This window comes from Cololabis saira, chromosome 11 (assembly GCF_033807715.1).
Source record: "Cololabis saira isolate AMF1-May2022 chromosome 11, fColSai1.1, whole genome shotgun sequence".
Taxonomy (NCBI): domain Eukaryota; kingdom Metazoa; phylum Chordata; class Actinopteri; order Beloniformes; family Belonidae; genus Cololabis; species Cololabis saira.
The window spans coordinates 41352765-41366447 of NC_084597.1; positions in this window are offsets into that span (position 1 = coordinate 41352765).

Genomic DNA, 13683 nt, shown 5'->3' on the forward strand with positions numbered 1-13683 from the left:
CTTAAAACAAGACTCATTACTGGAAAAAACAACAATTTTCACCTGTTTCAAGTAGATTTTCACATAAAATAAGTAGAAAAAAGATTTTTTTGCTTGTAATGAGAAGATAAATCTTGTCCCACTGGCAGATTTTTCTACTTATTTCAAGTGAAAATTTACTTGAGACAGGTGAAAATTGTCAAATAAGTTATTTTTCTGGTAATGACTCTTGTTTTAAGTGTAATGAGATTTTTTGACTAAAAATTAGACATTTTAACTAGAAATAAGACAAATATTCCTGGTAAGATTTTGAGTTTTTGCAGTGTGATGTCAGGTATTGAGTTGCCATTTTTCACCAATATGAAGACCAGAGGAGGTTTCTGTAAGTGAAGGAGATGAAAAACAGAATAAATCTATACAGATGTGGCCAAATCAACAGCTTAATACATTTGTTAAAAAAAAAGAGAGAAAAGCACTGGTTAGCTCAACAATATCAAAATACCTGGAAGACCGCTAAAAACAAAGTCAAAGAAGTCAAAATCATAATCTCGGGGAAGAAAAAGTTGTTCACAGCATCAACAGAAGTCAGAAGTACTGGACAAGGTAGGTGGTCTTGTGAAAATGTACAATCAAGAGACAGTCAAGAGTGTCAATACAGAGGTTTTACAAGTGATGTGGAGTCAGGGTCGCTGGACGGATGGTAAAGTCAGTCAGGTGTCGTGATGTGGAACGGTCCAACGTGTTCACTGATGCTGCGACTGCTGACAGAAGCAGAATATGAATGTACAGGTACAGGTGTACAGACTGGAAGGTATTTAAAGAGTGTCATTTTTATTTACAATTATGTTACTTTGTTCAGATGCTTTGAAACTTGAAAGGAAGGTTTGTTTTTTCTGGGGTTTTTTTGTTTAGTTTCATTGTTTTTTTGTTTCCAAATGGCTGTCATTTACTGAATGGTAAACTCCAACTATAAATCATAAAACTTCCAACACTGTCCAAATACTTCTGGAGTTTCTCATTTCTCATTTTCATATACCGTATTTTCTGGACTATAAGCCGCTACTTTTTTCATAGGTTTTCAACCAGCAGCTTATACAAAGGTTCTATTCTGTGGATTTTTCTTCCACCGCTCGGGGCGCTCTAACCGGAATTAGAATCAAAACTAAGACCCCGTCCACACGTAGCCGGGTATTTTTAAAAACGAATATTTCCCTCCTCCGTTTATAAAAAAATTTGCATCCACACGTAACCGAAGATCTGCGTTTTCAACCACTTCATAAGCATTCTAACCTGTAGATCATCTGCAGCTCCCGGGGAAGCTGCACCTCCGCGGCTCTGCGGGCTCTGCGGGCTCCGCGGAGCCGCGGGCCCTACACCTAGGGTGCGCGTCTGTGTCGGTGTAACGCAGTAAGTGGTGGTCAAGAGCAGAGACCATTTATTTAATAAATAGCTTGGAGAACAGATGCTGGATCATCTGTAGTTCTATAGTAAACAAAAGGCGCACGTCAGAGCAGATTTGTTGTTGTTTTGGTGCATAATGTGACGTTCGAAAACGCAAATCTCCGGTTATGTGTGTCCACACACATTTACATAAACAGAGTTTTCAAAAATCTTCACTTTGCCCGGAGTTTTTTTAAACCTTCGTTTATTTGCGTTTTCGTGTGGATGACAGGTCAAAACGGAGGAAAATATCTCCGGTTTAGCAGATATCCGCAGATATCCGGCTACGTGTGGACGGGGTCTAAGACAAAATAAATGCAGAGAAGAATACGCTACTTCTTCTTCAGCAGATAGAAGTAGGTAGAAGCAGATTTCAAACGGATAAATAAATACCGGTTATTTTCTCTTGGTTCTGTCCCGTTTTAATCAGCAAAGTTGCTGCCGTGTTAAAAGACACTGTTAGGAAAGATCTATTTAGGTACAAACATGTACATCTTTTACAGTTCAGAATCCTTCTGTACATGTAGTAAATATCTAATCTAACATAAATATCTGCAGCTTGTATATCTTTTTTTTGTATTATTTAAAAAAAAAATAGAGCGGATGCGGCTTATATGCAGGTGCGGCTTATAGTCCAGAAAATACTGTAATTGACTGGAACTTAACCAAACCAAATACCGCCGTATAATGTACATGTCACAATAGGTAGATTATTTTCAATCCCAATAGACCACAGAGGCAGGTGGAAAGTTACGAAACTTTATTACAACAATAGTAAACAAACAAGTTGTATATTTCGGCTCACTGGAATAAAGTAAATCTGGGGTTTAAGGTCTGCAACCAATAATATTGGTGAATTAAAAACGGGAGGATGGGGGCTACTACTACTGTCCTTTAGCAGACGCTTTAATTCAAAGCGACTTACATATGAGAAAAACCACAAGCACACAATTCCATAGTTCAGGTCCAGCTGCTACTACTACTACTACTACTACTACTACTACTACTACTACTACTACTACTACTACTACTACTACTACTACTACTACTACTACTACTACTACTACTACTACTACTACTACTACTACTACTACAGGATTACATGATGTAACTGGTAACTCTAACCCACGGTGCGGGAAGAAGCAGCCAGGGATCCCGCGGCGACGGACCGCGACCCAGGCAATCCCCGGCCACCCGGTCCGGGCCAGGCCCGACACGCGGCCAGGAGGCCCTCACCCTTCAGGCCAACGACCCCCACCCAGCAGCCTGCCCGGAGAGACAGAGCCGCCCCGGCCGCCGCCGGGGGGGGGGGGCCTCGCAGGCGGTGGGTTACCTCCCTCCTGCTTCTCCCCTCTGTGGGGTTGCCGGTGGCCTGGGTTCCGGGCTCTTCCGTGTCGGCCTCTGGTCTCGCGGGTGGCGGGGTTGCTCCCCCCCCTCCCCCACAATAGATACACTTCAGGTAGAGCTTTGTTTGGTTTATTACACACACACACACACACACACACACACACACACAGCCCCTTAGTCACATGCATATACACAAACATACACGGCCACACAAACATATACATACACACAGACACACACACATAGACATACACACTGGCTTGTTCACCTGCATGCTGGCTCTCTAGTTTTTGGGGTTAGGTAGCGGTAGCGGTAGCTTAGCTCAGACTGCGATCAGATCTCAAGATTTAGGTCGATTGCTGTTGTTGTTTTGGTTGGCTCCAGATTTTTGGCTGCAGATTTCCAGTGCTTGACGTGTGTTTCCGTGTGTTCCTGCTTCCTGGATTGGTAGTGGATGTCGTCACCCCCCCCCCCCCCCCCAAAAAAAAAAAAAAAAAAAATCACTCGGTTTGTATGTGTATATTTATGTATGTGTACGCATATGTATGCGTATATATATGTGTGTATATATATATATATATATATATATATATATATATATATAAAATATAGTAATAATGCACATATATATACTTTTGGTTTCTACCGTCATGGTATCAATCATTAATATGTGTGCAGACAAGGTAAGACAAAAAAAAAAAAATAATTAAAACCAATGCACATTTGGTACCAATAAGAGACCGAAAAATTAGATGCGGACTACTAAATATACGATCGTTAAGCTCCAAGTCTCTGTTAGTAAATGGTATAATTACAGAGAGTAGGAGTGATGTTTTCTGCTTAACAGAAACATGGTTACAGGAGGAAGAGTATGTTAGTTTGAATGAATCAACTCCGCCCGGCTACTTTAATCATCACATTCCTAGAAACACGGGCCGAGGCGGAGGAGTCGCAGCAATTTATAACTCCGGTCTCCAAACAAAAATTTAACCTAAGTGCAATTATAATACATTTGAAAGCCTCATGCTTGGTCTGAAATTTCCCGAGCTGGAAATCAGAGAAGCCAGTTGTGTTAGTGGTAGTGTTTCGGCCCCCTGCTGGCGCTAGAGTTTTTGTCTGAATTTTCAGATTTCCTTTCTGGATTATTGATCAGTACAGATAAATTCATCATAGTGGGTGATTTTAATATTCATATGGATGTTGAAAGCGATAATCTTAAATTAGCTTTCAATTCTCTTCTAGAATCAATGGGTATCTCACAAAAAGTGGACGGGCCGACGCACTGTTTTGATCATACTCTCGATCTCGTTCTCACCTACGGTGTTGAAACTGATGGTCTGTTGGTGTCACCTGTTAACTCCCTTTTATCCGACCATTATTTAATAACGTTTGAATTGAATGTTGTTGACGTTGAAGTGCAGGGCAGGAGGTATTATTTTAGCAGATGTTTGTCTGATGAAGCTATTGCTAAATTTAAAGGAGCTTGGGGCTGCTTTTAAGAAATGAGACTCTCTATCGCCACCCTTCCACGACGGCCGTTGGGGGTACTGCAGCCAACAGTGAAGCCGGCACAGGAGAACGGGGAGAACGTGCATGCAGCGTCATGTGACGTCACATCCGCAGCCCAGCGCGGGAAAATCGGGACCGACTTGCATTACATTTTGCAAATAAAAAAAACAGCCTCAAGCTCCTTTAAGGAGGCCATTGCTCATCTTGCGACAGTGGAAAATAGTGAAGCCTCTACTGAAGCAATAGAGGCCAGTGACCTGGGTTCTGCCTCTGATGTTGATGTTGATTTTCTTGTTGGTAACACTGCTGATCTGTTGCACTCAGCTTTAGATGAAGTTGCTCCTTTGAAAAGGAGGGTTTCTAGCCACAGGAGCTTAACTCCCTGGTACAATTCAGATATTCGCATGTTGAAACAAAACGTGCGTAAAATGGAAAGGAAGTGGCACTCCTGTAAGTCTGTAGACTCCTATCGTGAATGGAAAGATATTCTAATAGTATATAAAAAAGCCATTCGCAAAGCAAGAACAGCTTATTATTCAACGTTGATAGAGGATAACAAAAGTAACCCACGTTTTCTGTTCAGCACTGTAGCCAGGCTGACAAAGAGTCACAACTCTGTGGAGCCGTGCATTCCTGCAGCTCTCAGTAGTGAAGACTTTATGAGCTTCTTTAACAGTAAAATCACGAGAATTAGAGAAGAAATCAACCAGCCGGTTGTGGGCGTTTCTTCAGCTTTAGCGACTTCCCTAGGCTCTGACTTGTCTCTAGACTGTTTTGATCCTATAGACCTCCCTGAGCTGACTTCACTCGTTAGTAGAGCTAAGTCTACCACATGTATGTCAGACCCCATCCCGACTCGACTATTCAAAAATGTTTTTTCTCTTATTGGTACGACAATACTGGACCAAATCAACCTATCCCTAAGCTTAGGATATGTACCACAGGTTTTCAAAGTGGCAGTAATCAAACCTTTACTTAAAAAACCTTCTCTTGACCCAGACACCTTAGCTAATTATAGGCCAATTTCTAACCTTCCATTTGTATCTAAAATTCTGGAAAAGGCAGTTTCAAGCCAGTTATGTGACTATTTGTATAGAAATGATCTGTTTGAAGTCTTTCAGTCAGGGTTCAGAATGCATCATAGCACAGAGACAGCACTGGTTCGAGTCACGAATGACCTTCTTATGGCCTCAGATAAGGGATTAGTGTCCATATTGGTTCTACTGGACCTCAGTGCGGCTTTTGACACTGTTGATCATGGCATTTTACTGCACAGGTTAGAGCATGTTGTTGGGATTAAAGGGACAGCTCTACGTTGGTTTAAATCATATCTATCTGACAGGTTCCAGTTTGTTCATGTACATGAGGTTTCTTCAGAACAGTCAAGGGTCTGCTATGGTGTTCCGCAGGGTTCAGTGCTAGGGCCAATCTTGTTCAGTTTATACATGCGGCCGTTGGGAAGTATAATCCAGAATCACGGCATACACTTTCATTGTTATGCTGATGATACGCAGCTCTATTTGTCTATGAAGCCGGATGAGACAGAACCGTTGATTAAACTTCAGGCATGTCTTAGGGACATCAAGGACTGGATGTCCAGAAATTTCTTGCTTCTAAATTCAGATAAAACAGAGGTTATCATTCTTGGTCCAGAGCATCTTAGGAAGGGACTAGATGGTGTTGCGATGGCTTCCAGTGCAACTGTGAGAAGCCTTGGTGTTGTTTTCGATCAGGATTTGTCGTTTAAACCATATGTTAATCAGGTTTGTAAAATAGCGTTTTTCCATCTCCGTAATATTGCAAAAATTAGGAAAATCCTCTTGCAGAGTGATACAGAAAAACTAGTTCATGTGTTTGTATCTTCTAGACTGGATTACTGTAATGTGTTGTTAGCAGGATGTCCAAGTAATTTGCTGAATAGGCTCCAGCTGATCCAGAATGCAGCAGCACGAGTACTGACAGGAATTAGCAGGAGAGACCACATCTCTCCAGTGTTAGCGTCGCTCCATTGGCTACCTGTAAAATTCAGAATTCAATTTAAAATTTTATTACTTGCATATAAAGCCCAAAACGGCTTAGCTCTGCAGTATTTACAAGATTTGATAGTGCCTTATGTTCCTGGCAGAGCTCTCCGCTCCCAGGGTGCAGGTTTACTCGTAGTTCCTAGAGTATCTAAATGTAGATTTGGAGGGCGGGCGTTCTGCTATCAGGCACCATTACTTTGGAACCAACTTCCAATCTGGGTTAAGGAGGCTGACACCACCTCCACCTTTAAAACTAAACTTAAAACCTTTCTGTTTAGTAAAGCCTATAGTTAGTGTTTAGTAAACCTCTAGCTGGTGTTGGTAAATCTCTAGGTAGTGTAAACTCTAGTGTGTTAGAGTCAGTAGTCATAGTTGCAGCTATAGAACAAAACTATAATAGTTAGACTCAAATATAGCTTCGCGGTAGATATGCTGCTATAGGCTTATGCTGCAGGGGGGCACCGACATGATCCGCTGGGCGGTGCCTCTCACCCTTCTTCTCCTCTCCTTTTCCCTGCCTCTCTTCTCCATTACCATTTTTTATTTATTATAAATATCTCATAGCTATCATTTTTGTCCATCGTTCCTGTAGTTTCTTGTGCCGGCCCCCCTTTTTTCTCTTTTGTGCATGTTTGCAGGCTGGAGCCTCGGGAGCTGCGTTCTGGCCTGTGTTCCCGCCCCCCCCCCCCCATCCCCGGTCATCCCGTTGCTGGTTCCACGTGGATGTCTGCTGTTGCTGCTTCCGCCTGCCTGCACCCAAATCTCACCTCGTGAGGCATCAATGATCATGAGGAAGGTGAGGGATCAGCCCAGAACTACACGGCAGGACCTGGTCAATGACCTGAAGAGAGCTGGGACCACAGTCTCAAAGAAAACCATTAGTAACACACTACGCCGTCATGGATTAAAATCCTGCAGCGCACGCAAGGTCCCCCTGCTCAAGCCAGTGCATGTCAAGGCCCGTCTGAAGTTTGCCAATGACCATCTGGATGATCCAGAGGAGGAATGGGAGAAGGTTATGTGGTCTGATGAGACTAAAAATCCGTGATGGTCTGATACCCTAACCCTATTCAGGTCAGTGGAATTGCATTAAAACAGGATATTGTGATGAAATTCACTGCATACCCCTTTTCTTTATATTTTTAAAGTTCAAATTCCTGCATCTTTGATGGTATGAGGCTACGTTACTGCCCGTATTATGGGTAGCTCACACATCTGGAATATTGACCTTAACCCGAATTCTGACTGCATGTAAACGTAGGTCTGGGCCATATATCGAGATTTTAATATATATCGATATATTTTCAAACGCGATATGGCACGAGACAATATCGTTTATATCGATTTAAAAAAGATAAATATAAATAAATTTTATTATTTTTTTTTTAATGATTTTGATATACAGTGGGGAGAACAAGTATTTGATACACTGCCGATTTTCCATTAGTAACACACTACGCCGTCATGGATTAAAATCCTGCAGCGCACGCAAGGTCCCCCTGCTCAAGCCAGTGCATGTCAAGGCCCGTCTGAAGTTTGCCAATGACCATCTGGATGATCCAGAGGAGGAATGGGAGAAGGTCATGTGGTCTGATGAGACTAAAATAGAGCTTTATGGTCTAAACTCCATTCGCCGTGTTTGGAGGAAGAAGAAGGATGAGTACAACCCCAAGAACACCATCCCAACCGTGAAGCATGGAAGTGGAAACATCATTCTTTGGGGATGCTTTTCTGCAAAGGGGACAGGACGACTGCACCGTATTGAGGGGAGGATGGATGGGGCCATGTATCGCGAGATCTTGGCCAACAACCTCCTTCCCTCAGTAAGAGCATTGAAGATGGGTCGTGGCTGGGTCTTCCAGCATGACAACGACCCGAAACACACAGCCAGGGCAACTAAGCAGTGGCTCCGTAAGAAGCATTTCAAGGTCCTGGAGTGGCCTAGCCAGTCTCCAGACCTGAACCCAATAGAAAATCTTTGGAGGGAGCTGAAAGTCCGTATTGCCCAGCGACAGCCCCGAAACCTGAAGGATCTGGAGAAGATCTGTATGGAGGAGTGGGCCAAAATCCCTGCTGCAGTGTGTGCAAACCTGGTCAAGAACTACAGGAAACGTCTGATCTCTGTAATTGCAAACAAAGGTTTCTGTACCAAATATTAAGTTCTGTTTTTCTGATGTATCAAATACTTATGTCATGCAATAAAATGCAAATTAATTACTTAAAAATCATACAATGTGATTTTCTGGATTTTTTTTTTAGATTCTGTCACTCACAGTTGAAGAGTACATATGATAAAAATTACAGACTTCTACATGCTTTTCAAGTGGGAAAACCTGCAAAATCGGCAGTGTATCAAATACTTGTTCTCCCCACTGTGTGTATATATATATATATATATATATATATATATATATATATATATATATATATATATATATATATATATATATATATATATATATATATATATATATATATATGAAAGCTACGTCTAAGAAGACACCATCTTGACGTAAGTGCATGCATCTTACTAGATGCCGAAGGGCTCCAATTAAATAGTTTGGCCACCTGAATTAGACGGATGTCAAGACCAAGGTTCACAGAGAGAGAAAGGGGCTATAATCTAAGGGGAGAACTAAATTTTAGAAAACAAAGTACAAACGACAATGAGCTGCATGTGTATATGGAACTGTGGAGACTCTGTGGAACAGTTTGGAGCAGGAAATGAAACAAAGTATTTACATAAATCTGTTTAAAAAGAGATACAAAAAATGATTCATAAACAGGTATATGAAAGAGGAAATGGGTTAACGAGGAGTGTGATAAACAAATACAATAGGGGAAAATGGTACTTTCTTAAGATATGTTTAGATATTTATGTAGTGTATATTATATGTTGAGAGGGATAGTTATAATTATGTAATATATGTTATTTAATATATATATTTATTAGGTATGTAGCATATATATATATATATATACATATATATATATATAATATATATATATATATATATATATATATATATATATATATATATATATATATATAATTATATATATATATGTATATATATATATATATATATAATTATATATATATATATGTATATATATATATATATATATATATATATATATATATATATATACATATATACACATGATCAAATATTCGGGTTAGAAAAGGAGGTCAGGAATATCCAGGGGTCATATTCGCGTTTTTAAAAACTGAATATGAGCAAATTCCGGTTATTCAAAGGGGTTATTGGTGTTTACATGGCCGTGCAAAACCGGGTTATTGCTAATATTCTGGTTAGAAAAGGGTTATTGATGCATGTAAACGCAGTCATTCTTTTCTGCACCCAGCTGGTGACATTGACACATCCTGTACCAGACCCAGAGAGAGATGCTGACTCGTCACTTGTTGACTCTGGTAGATGCTCAATGCTGTTCACTCTATGTCATTTCTCCAAGTGAAGCACTTTCTCCAAAATATCTGTAAGAACCTGGTAAATGTCCCTAACAGGTAAGCGGTTTATTTACTTCGGCATTCTGATCATGGGTATGTTTCCAGAGCCCTTCAGGCAGCTGAAAGCTCCCATCTGAACCTCCACAACTCTGTCAGACGGCCAGGAAACACAAAGGATGCTGGGCCTGGAGACTTGATGTCCAGCCAGAGGAACAAGCTCCGCTCTGCTTTACCCCACTGCTTCACAATCCTTCACTGGTATGGCCTATATTCAACACGGTGACACAAGGCACCCAAGCTCGCCCCGATGTCCTCCTTAGGACGTCGTATTGATGTCCATTCTGTGTGTGAACGCTGCCAAACTCTCACAAAATCAGTTCAGGCCCAGGCTTAACCCAGCCTTGATTTATACCTTAACTAGAACCAGAACCAATTATCTGTATGGATTTCTGGGGTTCAGCCAGACACGTAAGCTTTGTCATGGGACACTTTACCCAGCGGACCTTCAGTAGTGTTAATCTGTTTTACTCAAAGTGTCCTTTTTTGGGTATGAAGGGGCACAAACTCACATTTTCTCTGTGAGAAGTCAAAGAAAATCGTCAGTTTGAGATTAATTTGTACAGCGCCACAAATGATCTCAAGGCATTTTCCACAGAAAGTGGAGAAGTTCAGCGCAGCCCAATCAATACAGTCCTAGACAGGCCGATTACAGTCACTCAGAATAAATGCAGCTTGTTACAGCCCACTTGTCATCTGTCCATCAAGCATCCTCACTAAAGAACCTGGCTGAATGCATTCAGTTTTCGCCTCAATTCAGTCCACCACCCTGAGCATGCACAAGGAGGACGTGGAGAGGAAAACCTCCAAATCAGTATTCAAACCGGGTCTGGAATTAAATCAAGATGGTTAAAAAAACACAAAGCATGCAGGCCTTCCTTCTTTCAGTCTCTCTTCTCTGTCTCTGTGTTGGAGTCCACAATATCCCTCCACAGCCACTTCTGGTCAAACACAACAGTCTGACTGTGTCCTCATCAACACTACAGCTCCATTTTATGTGCCAGGGATCTTGCGTACATGATGTCCAGGTGCCAGAGTCAGCGGCAGGAAAGCTTATCATCATCCTGTATGGTTGATGTTTGAAAAACCTGTTTTAATGGATGAAAAAAAAAAAAGCTTAAAAGATCTTCACATGTTGCAGAGAAGGACGAGAGCCCCAGCGGGGCTTTGCGAGTCCTCCTGTCAGCTAGAACTAGTTTCAGATGATTCAAGAGCAACATTTGAAATGAAGATGATTTGAAAGATTTGATTACAATAAAATTAAAGAACTATAAGCACAGACTGAGCCAAATTAGGCTGCAATAGCTAACTTATGGTTGTTCTAGCCCTGCTTGTTCTGCACATTTTCAACATGGTGCACGAGGAAAACCTGATTTGATTTGAAGATTTTATTTCGAACATGCATAAAAAAGCGTAAAAAAAAGTGAAAAAAACAGAATATATATATATATATATATATATATATATATATATATATATATATGTAGAGCACTTCATATAATAATAGTTCATGGATCCACCATCATGCTGGAAACGGAGCAGGAATGAAGTAACCACTTATCCAGTCCTACTCCTGAATCTGACATACATTCTTACATAAGACCAGTTTCAATAACTGTTCTATACAGTGATATAATACTCAATTATATGTATATATAAATATAGTCAAATCAAGGCAAATGAAAGAAAACAAAACAAACGTCCAGCATTTAGTTGTGCTACTATGTATGTATATAATAATAGAAGTAATTATAATGCATAGTATTACATTATCATTACTTTACTATAATACTACAATATAATAGAGAACAATAGACAGCAATGGTATAACAATATACTTGAATAACTATATAAGAGTAGATATGCTATATATACACTGGTTCATATATTTACCTCCAATTATATACATAAAAATGACTATAAATCTATATATCGACATATCTACATATAACTATAAATTAATACATAATAGAGATATAAATATATAAATACTGTACGTATAATACAACTCAATATATCCATATACATACCTACATATAACATATCTATATCCATAATATACATCTATATATCTACATATATTAATAAATGTTCATATCTACTTGTTTATTTGCACCTTTTTTTTAATAGAATGTTTCTTTGTATCTTTTTTTAAATGGTGATATGTTTTATCTTTGTTTTAGCTCCATGTTCAGGCTGTTCCACAGTTTCACTCCGCAGGTCGACATGCAGAAGCTCTTCAGTGTTGTGATGTTGAGAACTTTAAAATTAAACTGACCCCTGAGGTTGTAGGGGTGCGACATCTCAGAGGGTTTGTCTAATTTTTCTTACCCATCCATCCATCTATTTTTCGCTGCTTCTCCAGGAACAGGCCAGACAGGACACGTCGCTCCAGCAACTCCTGGTTCTTTGCAGAAGCAGATGTCCTACAGGCTTCCTGGCTCAGCTGGCTCCTTTTGATGTGGAGGAGCGTGAGTCTACTCAGAGATCCTCCCCCCTATCCCAGATAGTTAAAAACTTCAGCAACTTGAATTCTCCAGCCTCGTCTTTGGGTCCATCTCCTCCTCCATGCCGATGCTGCCCAGATCCACCTCAAATCAGCTCTCTTCTAAAGCCACTCATGAACAAAACTCAATGGTACCTGTACACAACTATTCAACGGAGCCTTCTGGATAGTCGTGAATCTTAGGAGGACCAGGATTAAGCTCATCTCTATTTCTTTTTTGGTATATTTTTTTTTATTGAACTTTTAACATTACAGGACAGCACAGATAATAAACATAAAACAAAATATAGCAATATATGAGAATAATGATAAAATGAAGCATATAATTATATATGTATGTACATACAAGTCCCGGCATACACGCGTTCATATACATATAGCCTAGATCTGCATGCATACACATAAACTCAGCTACACAGGCACTCGCACTAACAGCCGTGTACCTGTACCCGGATATTCATAAGTAAAAAAAAAAAAAAAAAGGGACATAATAATAAATAATAATAATAAAATAAAAAAACAAGGTGGTGATACAGTACAACTTTACCCAATCATGTTTCTAGGAAGTTAATCCAGGCTTGCCATTTTTGTAAGAATCTCTGTGGGTTACCTCTTACATTATAAGTGATCTTTTCTAATGTCATACAGTAGTTAAGTTCATTCACCCAGTGAGAGTGATTAGGGGGTTCCTCAGCTATCCATTTCGACAGAATACACTTTTTTGCTGCCGTCATGGCCAGCCCAAAGAAATCAGCTGTGTGTACTGAGTTGAACCGGAGACCTGAGTAATCACCGAGGAGGACCATAGAGGGTGACAATTTAAGTTCCATTTTTAGGACTTTCTTGAGTGTATGTTCTATGTCCATCCACCATTGTTCTAGCTGTGGACACGTCCAGGTCATATGTAGGAGATTCCCAATCTCAGTTTTACACCTGTTGCAGTGTGGAGATGCGTTGCCTTTGAAACGGCTAATTTTTTCAGGAGTGTAATATACTCTGTGAATAGTTTTAAAATTACAGATTTTGTACCTTGTGTTAATGAATCTTTTTTGTGCATTTGCTAGCAGTAAGGACCGGTGATCGTCATCTATTTGAGTTCCAAGATCTTTCTCCCATTTCTCTTTGATCAGATTAGTGTTAGCTTTAGTATTTGTCATTAAAAGGTTGTAAGTCCTTGAAATATGTTTGCTATTAATTCCTTGGGTTAGCAGTGATTCCAATTGAGAAAGCTGTGGTTTTTCCAAGGTCCCTCCCAGCTGTGATCGTATAAAATGACGTAGTTGGAGATATCTGTAGAAATGTGTGGCTGGTATTTTGTGGGAGTCTTTCAGCTGCTGAAATTATTTTAG